We start from the raw sequence: 16,662 nt of genomic DNA, 5'->3' as shown, positions 1-16,662 counted from the left end.
GTTGCTTGTAAAAGCACGCAGTAACAAAAAAAAAATCCAGGGACAAGACCATATTGCTTATTTTCACTCAGCCGTTGAGTTTAATCGATCTATGTCTTTTTCTGTTGTTTGAGTTTGCAAATACTATCTATATATATAATTCTCTTCTGGGATCAGTTAGAAAACAAGCTGCAAGCGCCTTCTTGCAGTCCCCTCTCTTTCTCTCTATCACTATCACTACCACCCCCACCCCACCCCCACATTGTCTGGTGAGCTGTGGTCACGCTGTTTACATTTTACAATCATAGAGACGGGTTTGGTGACGGCTATTAGGGGCAGATAATTCAGTTTGAAACGATTTTAAACTTAGAGGAGGTAACTAAGGCTGCTTTCACGTGGGGGGTGGGGGGGGGGGGGGTGGGAGGGGGGTTTTAGAGTTTTTAAGCAAATATTTTCAGTGGCAGCATTGGTACTGTCGAATTCACAAATTATAAATTACTGAAAAGTAGAAAAAAAAACAACTAAATAGCGGCGTATGATACGCAGCGGGTCGGCTCGTATATATAATTCTCTCTGGGAGACGCTAGAAAACAAGCTGTAAGCGCGCTCCCTAACACCCCCACCCCTACATGGTCTGGTGAGCTGTGGTTCACTCTGAATGTTTACAAACTGAGCCGGGTTTAGTGACGACTAATAGGGGCAGATAATTTAGTTTGAAACGATTTTAAACGTAGGGGGGGGGGAGTAACTAAGTGGAGTTTACTGTAACGGAAGGGGGGGGGGGAAGGAGGGGGGTTATCGTCCTTAACTTAAAGTGTTTTAAAGAAATATTTTCAGTGGCAGCGTTGGTACTGTCGAATTCACAAATTATGAATTACTGAAAAGTAGAAAAAACAACAACTAAATAGCAGCTTAGGATATGCCGCGGGTCGGCTCGTTCTTATATAAAACAACAGGGGATGGGAACTCGGGCTATAACATATTTTTCTATGGATATATGGATATTAAAAAACATAAAATAAAAGGAACTCAATGATGTACGAAGATAAAGAGCTATTATAGGGCGCTCTCTATGTCTCTGTGTGTCATTCACAGTCTGGACTTGTTTAAAATCTACCGATGAAAACTCCGACAACATTATCGTGAGACCCAAGCACTCAGTGGCTTAGTCGCTACATTTCTTCCACATCGTGACTATCCTGTAACTGTAGGATAGAGGAATAATGATATGTAAGCTGAAATAATATACATAACTAGACTACCCGTTATCTAGTTAGATAACTGTGGGTTTCGGGGGTCATCCATAAATGACATCACGTCTGTCACTTGTCATCACAAAATGACCAGACACCCATATTCAAAAAGACGTCAAATAAACAAAACAAATAACATTGGCATGATGTGTCTAGAACCCGTGCCACCCGCATCTAGACTCGTGACGTTATTGACGGTTTTTTTTTTGGTGCTATATCATTTGAGTCTCCTTATGAAACGATTTACGCGCATAGGCCCTAGATCTAGATCTAGTATCTTTCAAATTAAATTTTATCTTAAATTTGCCAATTGCAGAGCTAAACTAACAAAGATTTATATAAAATAACGAAGGTCTGAAATAGTTTAGTATAGAAACTCGTTATTGTCTAGATCTAGAGAGAATTATCTAGAATATACGACTAGTTTGATTAATCTAGTTTTTGTCGTAACTCTTGCTAGAACTAGACCCTAGATAGATACATCACTTGTACTCTTGAAGCTAAAAAGCAAAGATTTATATCAAGTATTTAAGGATTTAAAAAGGTTAATAAAGAAACTAAAAATGTATTCTGATTTTAAAACGGATTGTATTTTTAACTAATTTTATTGGTTTGACCTAGATTCTAGATCTAGTTCTATAAATAACTTTCTTCGACAGCTGATATTTAGATTCTAGATTTAGATGTCTAGAGAAATTTATTGTATACTTGAATGAAAAGAACAGTTGAAAATTAATATAAGTGTTGGAACGTAATAAAAATAGCAAACGGACGTATCATTAAAGCTATAGCCGACAGAAAATTAGCTCTATAATACGTTACACATCTGAATAGAGGCAACAAAATCTTCAATAGAAGCCGCCATTGTTGATGTAAAAAGTAAATAACTCATGTGACGTCACTATTCACTCTAAGTAAAGTCATTGTTCTGAACTTTTATAATTAATGTGGTTAAGCTACCAATGAATAAATCAATAAATTAATTAATGTATTTAAATACATTTGTGATTAACAGTCTGAAAAAGAAAATTGTTCTCTACCTACATACTATTTTACAGCTCTACACATAGTGCAGATTCTCTCCTGTAACCAAATTGACAAACAAACAAACAAAAAAAAAAAACAAATAAATTTTCAATTATGTAAAATGTAAACAAACTTGAGTTTTTGTAGTATATAGATGTGAATGGGGGGTGGGGGAGAGGATTAACAATGACGTAACTGGTGGGGTCGTAGGCAATGGCAAGATGGCGGTTTAACACTTTTACCGTCTGATAATTAAGTAAAAACAAATTAGAAAAATAAAAATAACCGCAAACAATGCTAAATATTTAAGTGAAACATATTATAGCAGCTTTTGTGTCTCTCAAAACGATTGAGAGTAAAAAAAAAAAGCTAAAAGATTGCTAAAGATTAAAGTGAAACATATCAGCAAATAAAAAATATATACAAAAATGTAGAATTCTCCAATTTAGATTTAATGGTGGCGAAAATTAGGTGACTGACAATTCATTGCGAAACATCCCTGGACGGAATAGAGACAAAAAAGAGAATATTTCATTCGTTCAGTTGTTTCCCATTTTGACATTCATTGCAACCAAGGGAAGCAACCACTTTTCTGAACTGTTGCAAAAGAACAAAAGTAATAACACAATACAAACTAACATGATTATTTTATTTATTAATTTTATACATTTATTAATATGTTCTTAAGTATTTTTTTTGTCCAATTTTGGTAAGTTTCGGATTTCTGAATAGTATATTTGCTCTAAAATAAGTAGAAAAGCATTAGCTTTATGACCGGCTGAATTTTTTAAAGAGGGAATCAACCGCTTACTTCACATTCAGAATTAATATAAAAAAACTAAAATTTTGGATCCCTTGATATCAAGGGACAAGATCAAAGTGCTTGAGTAGGACATATGTGAGGAGAGAGTAATCTTACATCTCGCTTGGAATGCCGAATTGAAAGTAAACCTCCACTAGCCCGTACCTGTACTAGCACCAGTCCGCACCTCCACTAGCAATAGTTCGTCTAAAGCAGGGGTCGGCAACCTGCGGCTCGCGAGCCGCATGCGGCTCTTTAGGTGTCCAGTTGCGGCTCTTCAGCTCCATGCACAAATATTAATAATTATTTTATTTTATTTCCAAAACTCATAAAAATATTAGTCTGCAACACTCGGTAATAAAAGATATAACAATAGACATAAACAATAAACATTAACTATTCTATTAGAATATTTAGTTACTATCTATCTCAGTGTACTTCCTATTACATTGTCCATTTCGAATTGAAACATTCAACTTCATAAAGGATATCATAAAGAAACTAAACCAGCTAAGTGCAACACTGAAAGGAAAATCTAGCCTATGTCTTGCTTGAAGAAGTGGTTTATTCGAAAAAACAAACTTTTTTTTTGTTGAATACATGATGAGCGGTAAATTACTTAATTACGAAAAATCTGAAACAAATATCGTTATGAAACCAATGCTACTATTCAATCACTTCAGCATTAATATAAACATAATGAAGGGTGTTTTCACTGAGATATTTGAGCTATTCAAAACAAATTCAAGTACTCTGACTTACATAGTAGATCCTCTCATCACAAAAAAATGAGATTATCTCATATATTCAAAGCTATTTATTTTAAACGATATATATATATATATATATATATATATATATATATATATATATATATATATATATATATATATATATATATATATATATATATATATATATATATATATATATATATATATATATATAGTATGATCTTTGTTTAGGATTATATAATTACTAAACAAATAAACTATTGACATAAAAATGTTAGTGGCTCTTTAAAACCCGGGTAATGTTGTAAATTGTAACTTTTGGCTCTTTCGTCTCAAAAGGTTGCCGACCCCTGGTCTAAAGAGATGCTTGTTTTATTCGAGTTCGTCCACAAATGACGTCACCGAATTTAAGCCGTTGCTTCACGTGGTAAATAAAAAAAAAATATGTATCAATCAATCTAGTTCTACTCAAAATTAACTAGGCTTAATAATGCTCAGTAAATATTTTAGGAAAAAAGAATGTTTTTTTTCTTTTTTTAAATACATTATTGATTGGTGTATTGACGTCATTTTAGTGTGTTTGGTCTTTTTTTTTTCAGTGAAGATCAGTGACGTAATGGAGAGAGGGTGAGAGGGGAGGTAAAAATTGTAAAAAAAATAATCATTACGTCGTTTATGTTATGGATGACCCCAGTGTAGATCAGAGGCGTAGCAGCGAGGGGGGGGGGGGGGTTGGCGGGGGGGGGGGGGGATGGGTGGGAACCGCACCGGGTGACACCCAACCTCGCTACGCCACTGGTGTAGATATAAATCCAGTGCCTTACTTACACGTTGCGATGGGTTTTACCTTTCTCGTATAGAGAAAGTCTTGTAATCGTGCAAATCTCGACGTTTTTACAAGCTTTTATTTAACTCACTTCCTCTGTCGTCGGTCTGTCGTCAGTCTAGATCGAAACGCAGGAGTGAAAATTCGGACAGTTCTACTTGACCGATACGATTCACATTTGACACGTGGGTCAAGACATGAAGACAATGCAATCTGAAACTAAATTTGACTTAATTGGATGCCTATTAATTTTTTATGAATTAATTAAAATTTGGACCGAATTAGTAGGCATGTCTATCCAACAACACCACACGCGTCATCACGTTCAATAGCTGCGCCATCAGGTTCAATAGCTGCGCCATCACGTTCAATAGACGCGCAATGATTTTTAGTCATATAACACTATTGTAAATAAAACATGTAAAGTACTGAAAAAAAAATTCATAAAAAAACGTTTTAATAACAAGCTTTTATGTACTAATGCACTAAAAAGTAGAAAATAAATTATACACTACTATTTAAATTACTATAAAGAAAAGCGCGGGTCTCTTCTCAAATATTAGTAAAGGTATTCAATAGGTACTGAAGTGACCCACGCTTTTCTTTATAGTAATTTAAATAGTAGTGTATAATTTATTTTCTACTTTTTAGTGCATTAGTACATAAAAGCTTGTTATTAAAACGTTTTTTAATGAATTTTTTACACCTCTCTGATACGGAAAAACATAATTTTGCAATCTTGTCCGTATGTCTGTGTGTCTGTGTGTCTGTCTGTCTGTCTGTGTGTAAACACGATAACTTGAGTACCGTTACAGCTAGGTTGATGAAATTTCATATATAAGTATTTTATCAAAATCGTAGATCCTGATCAACTATTGAGCGCTTTCCGATAACCGGAAGTGGTACTTTTCCTACTTTGAATTGTTCAAAAGCCTCTAACTTGAGTACTATTTTTTTTTTGCACGATTACAATAATTCACCTATACTTCGTATACGAGTAATTAAAAATGCAATCTTAACCAAAACCAAAACTTATTTTTCATTACTTACATAAAACTCAACATAAGATGGTGGTCAGGGAGTTTAGGTAGATCTTGATACATGACAAGTCACATAAACGCATGGGATAGCATTAACGATAATAAAAATTTATTTGCAGTAGATCAATGTTCAAATAGGAAACATCATTCGGTACAACGGAACATAACTTAAAAACCAAGAGAGAGTAGACTATAATATAGACTTCGTATCTCAGTCTTCTTATGCTATATTCATTTTTTTTAAATTTAATTTAATTTTTTTTAACCTTGACATTTTTTTTTAATTTACATTTTTTTTTGCATTAAGCTACCATAACAAGGAATTCCATATAGATCTACACAGTAATAGTATTCAGTTATCATTTGTGCAAATAATACCTGTTTCTGTTCATCACCTTTAACAGAATCAAAATTGCTTAAAGATTTCTTCATAAACACATTTTAGTAAATTGTATATAGTAAATATGAAACTATATTTTGACAACATTAAACGCAGTTAATTAATTTTAAAAATTAATAAAATAATGTGGTTTTTTTTAGCTTTACATTTTTATAATTATATGCTATATTCATTCTGTTCTTTTTTTTTTAAATATATTTATTTTCAAATAGAATTCATTACGTCAATATATACACGTGTGTGTGCCTAACATAGTGTGTATTTAACATAGTCCAAACATTAACAAAAATTATCATTACATGAACAAAATGGTGAACATTACTAAAAAAATAAACCGGGAGTGATCTCCCCTAAACTTTCTCGAATATTCTCTTCTAATATAACACTACGTGAGATGGCAACTCGGAAAATAGACATGATTTTTTTTTTACTTAAACTTTTAAAAATAGAATAAAATCTAGTAGAAAAAAGAATTGCGCACCAAGCGAACGCCAAAACAAAATGTGCATAATAGTGCGCAAAATTATTAGTACTTTATAAATTTACATGCGTTTTTTGAGAAATCGGAAATAGCGTAAATTAGTACTTCCGGTCAACGGAAATTACACAAAATTTGATAGAAGGTAGAGAATTAGATCTTTTACTTACATGTGAAATTTCATTTATCTATCTGAAATTGAGATTTCATTTATCTATCTGAAATAGTACTCAAGTTATAGGCTTTTGAAAAATTCAAAGTAGAAAAAGTACCACTTTCGGTTATCGGAAATCGCTCAAATTTTATACGGATCTAAGATTTTGATAAAATACTAATATATGAAATTTCATCAACCTAACTGTAGCGGTACTCAAGTTATCGTGTTTACACACAGACAGACACACACACACACACAGACACACAGACATACGGACAATATTGCAAAATTATGTTTTTCCGTATCAGTGAGGTATTATTTATTTATTTATTTTTTGTGCATTTAAAGTATTGATTTTATTTAATACAAAACTCACAGCAACGAAAAGCTAAATAATTAGGTAAAGAATAGTGGTGGTCCTCATTAAATGATAGCCAAAGTAATTACAAAAGCAATACTTCAATACCAGATGTTGATTAGGACATGATGAATGTAAAAAAATGTACTTGTATGAAAGTCATCCTAATGACATAATAAGGCAAAAATTTATTGTATAAATGTGATGCTGATAACATAAGGCAAAAAGTATTAGGCACTGCGACAACTCAACCAATTATTGTATACAAGGTTTTATTTCTAAAAAGCATTAGCAACAAAGGCAAGTATATACAAATGTGAGTCATGTTCTTTACATTAGTTTCCATTTATGTGATCTGTTATTGCACTTCTGTTCACCTTGCATTGCTCTTCAAACTCCTTGATATTTTTGTCAAAAATTTTCTCGGTCTTTATCATCAATATTTCCATGGCTAATTTTACAAATTCAGTGGTAGATCTAGTAAGATTTTCAACTGGCTTCTTCAGAGTCGAAAAGGGACATTTGGGTGAATGCTTTGTGTGTTCTTTGACTGGATCATCATCTGGCTCCCACCCATTTAATTCTTTCTGGTAGAATATGCAGCACACATTGTCAAGACAATCAGAACATGGGCTGAAGTAAAATTCAGTGAGGTATTAAACGTCGAGAATTGTAAATATCTTATCCGGAAAAATACTAATTAACTATGTGCACGCACCTTCATCTAAACTTAAATAAAGGTTTCATTACAGTTACCGTGTTTCTATTTATTTTTATATTTTACTTTTTATGAACATTTATTTTATATAAAAATTAGACACAAAATCACAAAAAATATTAATTTTAAAAATTTAGTGTAATATTAACTTATTAACACATTTCTTTTTTTTTTTAATATTCTATTTAATTGTATTTCCAATGACTCTTTAGAACATCGTTAAAGGTTGTATCCCTTGGCAATTTTAAAAGTAGAAATCGGAAGTAACTTATACGATTTAATATACAATGCAAAACATCTGAACATTATTGTGAATGCAATAAGCCTAATACGTATTAAATCCAATGGATTACGCAGCCAGTAAATTACCCTTCCCCCCTAAAAAAAAGGAAGAGATACACAATTCTCTCCCCTATCCACTTTTCATCTGAATATTACGAGACTAAAGGGCTGATCAAAGCCAGCAATAGCAAACAGTATACACGCCATGGTAAATCAGCATCATCGTTTCACTTTTCCCACGGTCGTTTTTTTTTTCTTGCCTTAGGTCAAATTTTGGCTGTACTGCGACCTCGGAAGTAACAGAGTTGCATCCCTTTATGATAATTTTAATCTAATTTTATTTATTTTTACTTGTTTCCCCCATTTAATTACTCTATATATAGACGCATGTTTATGATGTCTTTGAAATTATATAAAAACTACCTTAAACTGTTAGTATTTAAAATAAAAAAATTTCGAGATGGCGTGGCATGGGCAGTAGAGAAAGTCTCGAGTTCGAATACGGGTCTTAGATAAAGGAGTAGTGCATTATCCTGCATGCATTTTATATGGTGAACTACGTTTCTCCGAGGGGACCTAGATTTAGTATCTTATTATGTTAACGAAGCATACATACATATCAATATAATTGCTACCAGACGAGCTTTCGAGCCTTGTATGTTATTTATCATACAACATTGTTCAATTTTTCATGTAACAGCCATTTTAAAATTCCATGTCCTGGAGTACCATTAGCCATTACATCATGTTAATAACGAAAGTACTGTTATAAATATATATATATATATATATATATATATATATATATATATATATATATATATATATATATATATATATATATATATATATATATATATATATATATATATATATAGTTTAATAATCGATGTAACATTGGAATAAATTATTATCTTATAAGATAAATAGTAATCATAATAATTACTCAGTTATATTTTACATTTTATATTAAATCATATGACCTTACAACCTTTGTTCTTCTGGATATCTTAGAGCAGAGGTCTCCAAACTACGGGCAGCGGGCCGAATGCGGCCCACGAGGTCCTCTCATCCGGCCCTCGGAGATCTTTTTGTCCACGGAAAAAAAATGTCTTTTGTAGGTGGCTGCGGAAAAATGCCACCCCAATTTTATGCCTGGAAGAAACTCTGGCCCCCGAATTATATTCGATATTTAATACGGCCCTCGGGCTGAAAAGTTTGGATACACCTGATTTAGACGATGAGCACTTTAGACGTATAACACTATGACGATGAAGTCTGTTATTTTCTTATATTCCTTTGGTGTTAAGGATCCACGGTCCGCCGTCACAGAATTCAACTTTATATATTAGATAAAAACTATATAAAAAGAACTCGAAGATGTACGAAGATAAATAGCTATTAGAGGGCGCTCTCTCTATCTGTGTGTGCCATTCACAGTCTGGACTTGTTTAAAATCTACCGATGAAAACTCCGACAACACTATCGTGAGACCCAAGCACTCAGTGGCTTAGTCGCTACACTTCATCCACATCGTGACTATCCTGTAACTGTAGGATAGAGGAATAATGATATGTGAGCTGAAATAATATACAAAATGTGAAAAGGGGGGGGGGGGGCGGATTAATAATGACGTAACTGGTGGGGTCGTAGGCAATGGCAAGATGGCGGTTTAACACTTTTTACCGTCAATGATGATTAAGTCAAATAAAAATATGAAAAATAACAACAACCGCAAACATTGGTAAATATTGAAGTGAAACATATTATAGCAGCTTTTGTGTCTCTCAGAACGATTTTGAGTAAAAAAAAAAGCACAAAAATTGCTAAACATTAAAGTGAAACAAATCAGTAAATAAAAACTATATACAAAAAAACTCGCTAGACAAACCCATCACGTGTAGAATTCTCCATTTTAGATTTAATGGCGGCGTAAAATTAGCTGACTGATAATTCATTGCGGAACTTCCCTGAACGGTATAGAGACAACAAATAGGATATTTCCATCACATAGTTGTTTCCCATTTTAACAGTCATTGCACCCAGGGGAAGCAACCAATATCCTGAATTGTTGCATAAGAACAAAAGTAATAATACAATATAAACTAAAATAATTGTTTTATTTATTATATTTAACATATCCATTAATAAATTTTAAAGTAATTTTCTGTCCATTTTTGATAAATTTTGTATTTCTGAATAATAATTTGCTCTAAAGTATATAGAAAAACATCAGCTTTATGACCGCCTGCATTTTTTTAAAGTAGGAAACTACCGCTTAGTAATTTACCAACTGATTATTAAAAAATAGAAAATTTTGGATCCCTTGAAATCAAGGGACAAGATCAAAGTGTTAGAGTAGGCCAGGGGTCGGCAATCTTTTGAGACCGAAGAGCCAAAAAGTTACAATTTACAAAATTTCAGTTTTTAAAGAGCCACAAACATTTTTATTTCAATATTATGACCTTGTGACCTTTAATTAGGATTTGGTATATATATATATATATATATATATATATATATATATATATATATATATATATATATATATATATATATATATATATATATATATATATATATATACATATATATATATATATATATATATATATATATACATATATATATATATATATATATATATATATATATATATATATATATATATATATATATATATATATATATATATATATATATATATATATATATACATATAATAATCAATGTATGTGTATGTGTGTTTGTTTTTCTTGTATGCATTACTACACCCTTTATCCGATCGGCATGAAACTTTGGGAAGTTGTTGAGAAAACTCGTGGAAAGGTTTCTGGGAAAAAAAGGTTTTCAAATTCGCAGAAGTGGCGCCCCGGCAGCGCGCTCTTCGATTCTTCCCTATATACTGTATATAAAAATAAAAGTCGATTGCGGTTCGATACCGTTCATCCGATCGTCATGAAACCTTAAGGAGTTGATAAAAACACTTTAGGGGAGGTTTGTACAAAAAAAAATTATTTCAAATTTCTTATAGGCGGCGCCCGGGTGGTGCATTTTTTGTCAATACAACTTTTGGAGCCCAGAATTAAAAAGCGGCTATGTTAGTATTTAGCATCCGTTTATCGGGCGTCCTGCATAGCGGGTAAAGGGTTCTACTATGTTCAGCGGCAAAACTGCAACAGGCGCAACCACTGACGCCTCGTCTATTGCCCAACACGAAGCACCCGGGCTCGCCTGTGAGCACTATAGCACCTACGTTCGTTTTTAAAATAGGCTGTCCCGCGAGCAATAAGTGCATACCTTAGTTTTAAGGAGCACCCTACAATACGACATTCGATGATTAAACCGAGCAAGGGGCCGTACGCAGCGCCCCTGCGTTAGTGTAATCGGGTTACGAGAGCGCCACTTTCCGTCCTCTATAGTTAGGCTGTGAGTTAGTAACGGAGATATTACGGTGAGTGCTTAACTTACACTCAAGGCTTTCATACAGCACGCCATGGTGGTGGGCTGGTAGTGTAGGTCAGGGGTCGGCAACCTGCGGCTCTTTTGATGTCAAGATGCGGCTCTCCAGCTCCTTGCACAAATACTAACAATCTTAATAAAAAAATAAAATACTTGAATTAAAAAAATTTTAGTGGCTCTTTAAAACCAGGGAAATTTTGAAAATTGTAACTTTTGGCCCTTCCGCTTCGAAAGGTTGCCGACCCCTGGTGTAGGTAAACAAGTGCCCGATAAATATGATCGAAACACGGGCATTGTTTACATTTAAATAACTCAGCTTTAGAAAACAAGGAAGTACATTGAAATAGGGAGTAACTAAATATTCTAATAGAATAGCGAGTGTTTATTGTTTATATGTATTATTATATCGTTCATTACAGAGTGTTGCAGACTAATACTTTATTGAGTTTAAAAATAAAATAAAATAATCTATATAATAATAGTTTCGCTGTCTGTGTATCTGTGTATCTATCTATCTATCTATCTGTCTGACAAGAACGCTTTAGAGAAAACACAAGGAATTTAAAAACTCTCACAGTAAAACGACAACGAAGTATGACGCGGTCACATTTAGCACAGAGTAGAAAATAATCTCAAACCGGAGAGTGCACACAGTAATATGACGTCATTGATTATCGAGTAAACATTGAATAAAAAGGAAATGTTGTCTAATCTAAATGGTTTGCGTGAAGAGTTTTTTGCATACAATTCTTCGGGTAGGGGCGAAGCCCCACCCCCCGCGTAAGAACGTCTGAGCCCCCCTCCCTCCCCAACTCAAAAGAAATTTCTTCATCGATACTCTATAATAAAATTACCGCCTAATTAATGTGTCTAATCTAAAAAGTGGTTTTCTTGCAATTTCTTTAATGCAATTCTTCGGGTAGTGGCTAAGCGAGACACCAGTGTTTCTTTCAGACTTTTTCCTCCCCGGAGAGGGGTGGGGGTACTTGAAATTTTCGGGGGCGGGGGTAGAATTTTCGGGGAGGGGGCGGACACTGGAAAAAGTATATAATTATATTTCGTTGAAAGGAACGGTAGGCATGTTTATTTGGGGGGTGGGGGGGGTGGGGGGTGTTGGGGGGTGGGGGTGGGTTGGTTTTAGTTTAGAGAAAAGAGACAGCACTATCAACCTAGCGCCCGGTGTATCCTTCCTCAACGGGCCATTTTTCTCGTCTATAATAATAGTTTCGCTGTCTGTGTATCTATCTGTGTATCTGACAAGAACGCTCTGTCTGACAAGAACGCTCTAGAGAAAACATAAGCAAAAATTCTATCTGACAAGAACGCTCTAGAGAAAAGACAAGGAAATTAAAAACCTTCACAGTAAAACGACAACGAAATATGACGTCGACACATTTAGCATAGAGTAGAACATAATCTCAAACCAGAGAGTGCACACAGTTAAATGACGACATTAATTATCGAGTAAACATTGAATGAAAATGAAATTTTGTCTAATCTAAATGGTTTGCGTGAAGAGTTTCTTGCATATAATTCTTCAGGTAGGGGCGAAGCCCCACCCCCCGCGTAGGAACGTCTGAGCCCCCCCCCTCCCCAACTCAAAAGAAATATCTTTATCGATACTCTATAATAAAATTACCGCCTCATTAATGTGTCTAATCTAAAAAGTGGTTTTCTTGCAATTTCTTTAATGCAATTCTTCGGGTAGTGGCTAAGCGCGACACCAGTGTTTCTTTCAGACTTTTTCCTCCCCGGAGAGGGGTGGGGGTAATTGAAATTTTCGGGGGCGGGGGTAGAATTTTCGCGGAGGGGGCGGACACTGGAAAAAGTATATAATTATATTTCGTTGAATGGGACGGTAGACATGTTTTTTTTTGGGAGTGGGGGGTGGGGGTGGGGTTTGGGGGTGGGGGTGGTTTGTGTGGGGGGGGGGGGGTGGGGGGTGGGGTGGGGTGGTTTCCTCATCGATACTCTATAATAAAATTACCGCCTAATTAATGTGTCTAATCTAAAAAGTGGTTTTCTCGCAATTTCTTTAATGCAATTCTTCGCGTAGTGGCTAAGCGCGACACCAGTGTTTCTTTCAGACTTTTTCCTCCCCGGAGAGGGGTGGGGGTACTTGAAATTTTCGGGGGCGGGGGTAGAATTTTCGGGGAGGGGGCGGACACTGGAAAAAGTATATAATTATATTTCGTTGAATGGGACGGTAGACATGTTTGGGGGGTGGGGGTGGGTGGGTGGGGGTGGGGTGGGGTGGGTGGGGGTGGGGGGGTGGTGTGTGGGGTGGGTGGTGGTGGGAGGGGTGGGGGTGGGGGGTGGTGTGTGTGGGGTGTGGGTTGGTTTTAGTTTAGAGAAAAGAGACAGCACTATCAACCTAGCGCCCGGTGTATCCTTCCTCAACGGGCCATTTTTCTCGTTATTAATAATTGTGCATCGACCTGAAGAGCCGCATCTATACATCAAAAGAGCTGCATGCGGGTTGCCGACCCCTGGAGTAGGCCTTGTGTGAGGAAAGCGTAATCTCGTAGAGCAGCGGGTAGTGTTGTCTTAAACCTGTTTGGGATGTCGAGTTGCAAGTAAATCATTTTAGCGTAGCCGAGAGTTGATTCGTTGTTTAATTGGTAAATGCGGATGAGTGTGTTGGAAATCGCACATTGAGAGTATCGAGTAGTAGCATTTTTTAGATCGATTTTTTCGGACCCCACCCTCTCCCGCCCCCCTCCGTGTAGACGTCATAAATGGATGACCACTAAAGGTCTATTACTTCAAATTCGTTTGGTGACAATTTTTTTTAGAATTTTTTTTTAAATTTATCGCGACAATTTGAAATTTTTGTTTTGTTTTTAAAATACTTAATGTATTTAAATAAATTTGTGATTAACAGTCTGAAAAAGAAAATTGTTCTCTACCTACATACTATTTTACAGCTCTACACATAGTGCAGATTCTCTCCTGTAACCAAATTGACAAATAAACAAACAAAAAACGATTGAGTGTAAAAAAAAAAAGCACAAAGATTGCTAAAGATTAAAGTGAAACATATCAGCAAATAAAAACTATATACAAAAATGTAGAATTCTCCATTTTAGATTTAATTGCGGCGAAAATTAGGTGACAGACAATTAATTGCGAAACATCCCTGGACGGAATAAAGACAACAAAGAGAATATTTCATTTGTTCTGTTGTTTCCCATTTTAACAATCATTGAAACCAAGGGAAGCAACCACTCTCCTGAATAGCTGCATTAAGAACAAAAGTAACAATACAATACAAACTAAAATGATTATTTTATTTATTATTTTTCTACATTTATTAAAAATTTTTCAAGTAATTTTCTGTCCACTTTTGGTAAGTTTTGGATTTCTGAATAGTAAATTTGCTCTAAAAGAAGTAGAAAAGCATTAGATTTATGACCGGCTGAATTGTTTAAAGAGCGAAACAACCGCTTAATACATAATGGAGGATTTTGTTATAAAATATAAAATTTTGGATCCCTTGAAATCAAGGGACAATATTAAAGTGTTTGAGTAGGCCAGGGGTCGGCAACATGCGGCTCCCTTGATGTCTAGATGCGGCTCTTCAGCTCGATGCACAAATATTAAAAACTATTTTATTTTATTTTTAAAACTCATAAAAATATTAGTCTGCAACACTCAGCAATGAACAATATAATAATAAATATAAAAAACAATAAACACTCGCTATTCAATTAGAATATTTAGTTACACCCTATTTCAATGTACTTCCTTGTTTTCTAAAACTGAGTTATTTAAATGTAAACAATGCCTGTGTTTGGATCATATTTATTGGGGCACTGGTTTCCTACACTACCGCCTACCACCGTGGCGTGCTGTATGAAAGCCTTGAGTGAAAGTTAATCACTCAACGTAATATCGCCGTTAATCACTCACCGCCCAAGTGTCGAGGACGGAAAGTTGCGCTCTCGTGAACCCGATTACACTACCGCATGGGCGCCGCGTACGGACCGTAGGCGCTTAATGCTCGCGGCATAGCCCTGGGCACCCTGTAGAGACGCCGGAGGACGCGCCTGATGCAATTTAGTGTACGACTATAGCAACCCATTGTTTTGCTTCCCATCGTGTCTATAGTGAATAGCGTTTTTTTTTAAAACAAACGTAGGCGCCATAGTGCTCTCAGGTGAGCCCGGGACACTACAGGTCTCGCAAATGACGAGGCACCGGCGGTTGTGCCTCTTGCAGTTTTGCCGCTGAATATAGTAATACCCCTTATGTAGAACGCCCGATTAACGGATGCCAAGTACTAACATAGCCGCTCTGGAACACTGGGCGACAAAACGTGTATGACAAAAAATGCACCATCCGGGCCCATAACACATTTTTTTTTCGCAGAAATCTTATCGAGAGTATTCTCATTCACTCCCCAAAGTTTCTTGGCACTCGGATGAACGGTGTCGAACCGCATCCGACTTTTTGTTACAGTATATAGAAAAATCTCACCCTCCCGGATCACCGCCCTTGCGAAATTTAAAAAGATATTTTTTTTGCACAAACCTCCCCTGGAAAGTTTTAATCAACTCCTTTAAGTTTCATGTCGAACGGACGAGCGGTGTCAATCCGTATTCGACTTTTATGTTTTATATAGCGTATATACAGGAAAACAAACCGCGCCATGCCTGGCCGCAACTCCTGCGAATTTGAAACATTTTTTTTTCACAGGAACCTCCCAAGGAGAATTCGCAACAACTTCATGGCGTAGTAATGCATAATATATATATATATATATATATATATATATATATATATATATATATATATATATATATATATATATATATATATATATATATATATATATATACTAAATCCTAATTAAGGATCATAATATTGAAATAAAAATGTTGGTGGCTCTTTAAAAACTTGTAAATTGTGTAAATTGTAACTTTTGGCTCTTCCGTCTTAAAAGGTTGCCGACCCCTGGAGTAGGCCATATGTTAGGAGAGTGTAGTCCTAAATCTCGTTTTGAATGCCGAATTGAAAGTAAACCTCCACTAGCACCAATCCGCACCTCCACCAGCCCGCACCTGGACTAGCACCAGTCCGCACCTTCACTATAGTTCGCCTAAAGAGATGCTTGTTTTATTCGAGTTCGTCCACAAATGACGTCA

Source organism: Physella acuta, unplaced genomic scaffold, assembly GCF_028476545.2.
Source record: "Physella acuta isolate Inbredline_101_S28 unplaced genomic scaffold, ASM2847654v3 ptg000047l, whole genome shotgun sequence".
In the NCBI taxonomy this organism is placed as follows: domain Eukaryota; kingdom Metazoa; phylum Mollusca; class Gastropoda; family Physidae; genus Physella; species Physella acuta.
The sequence above is the reverse complement of the archived record's forward strand: the minus strand, read 5'-3'. Positions refer to the sequence as shown.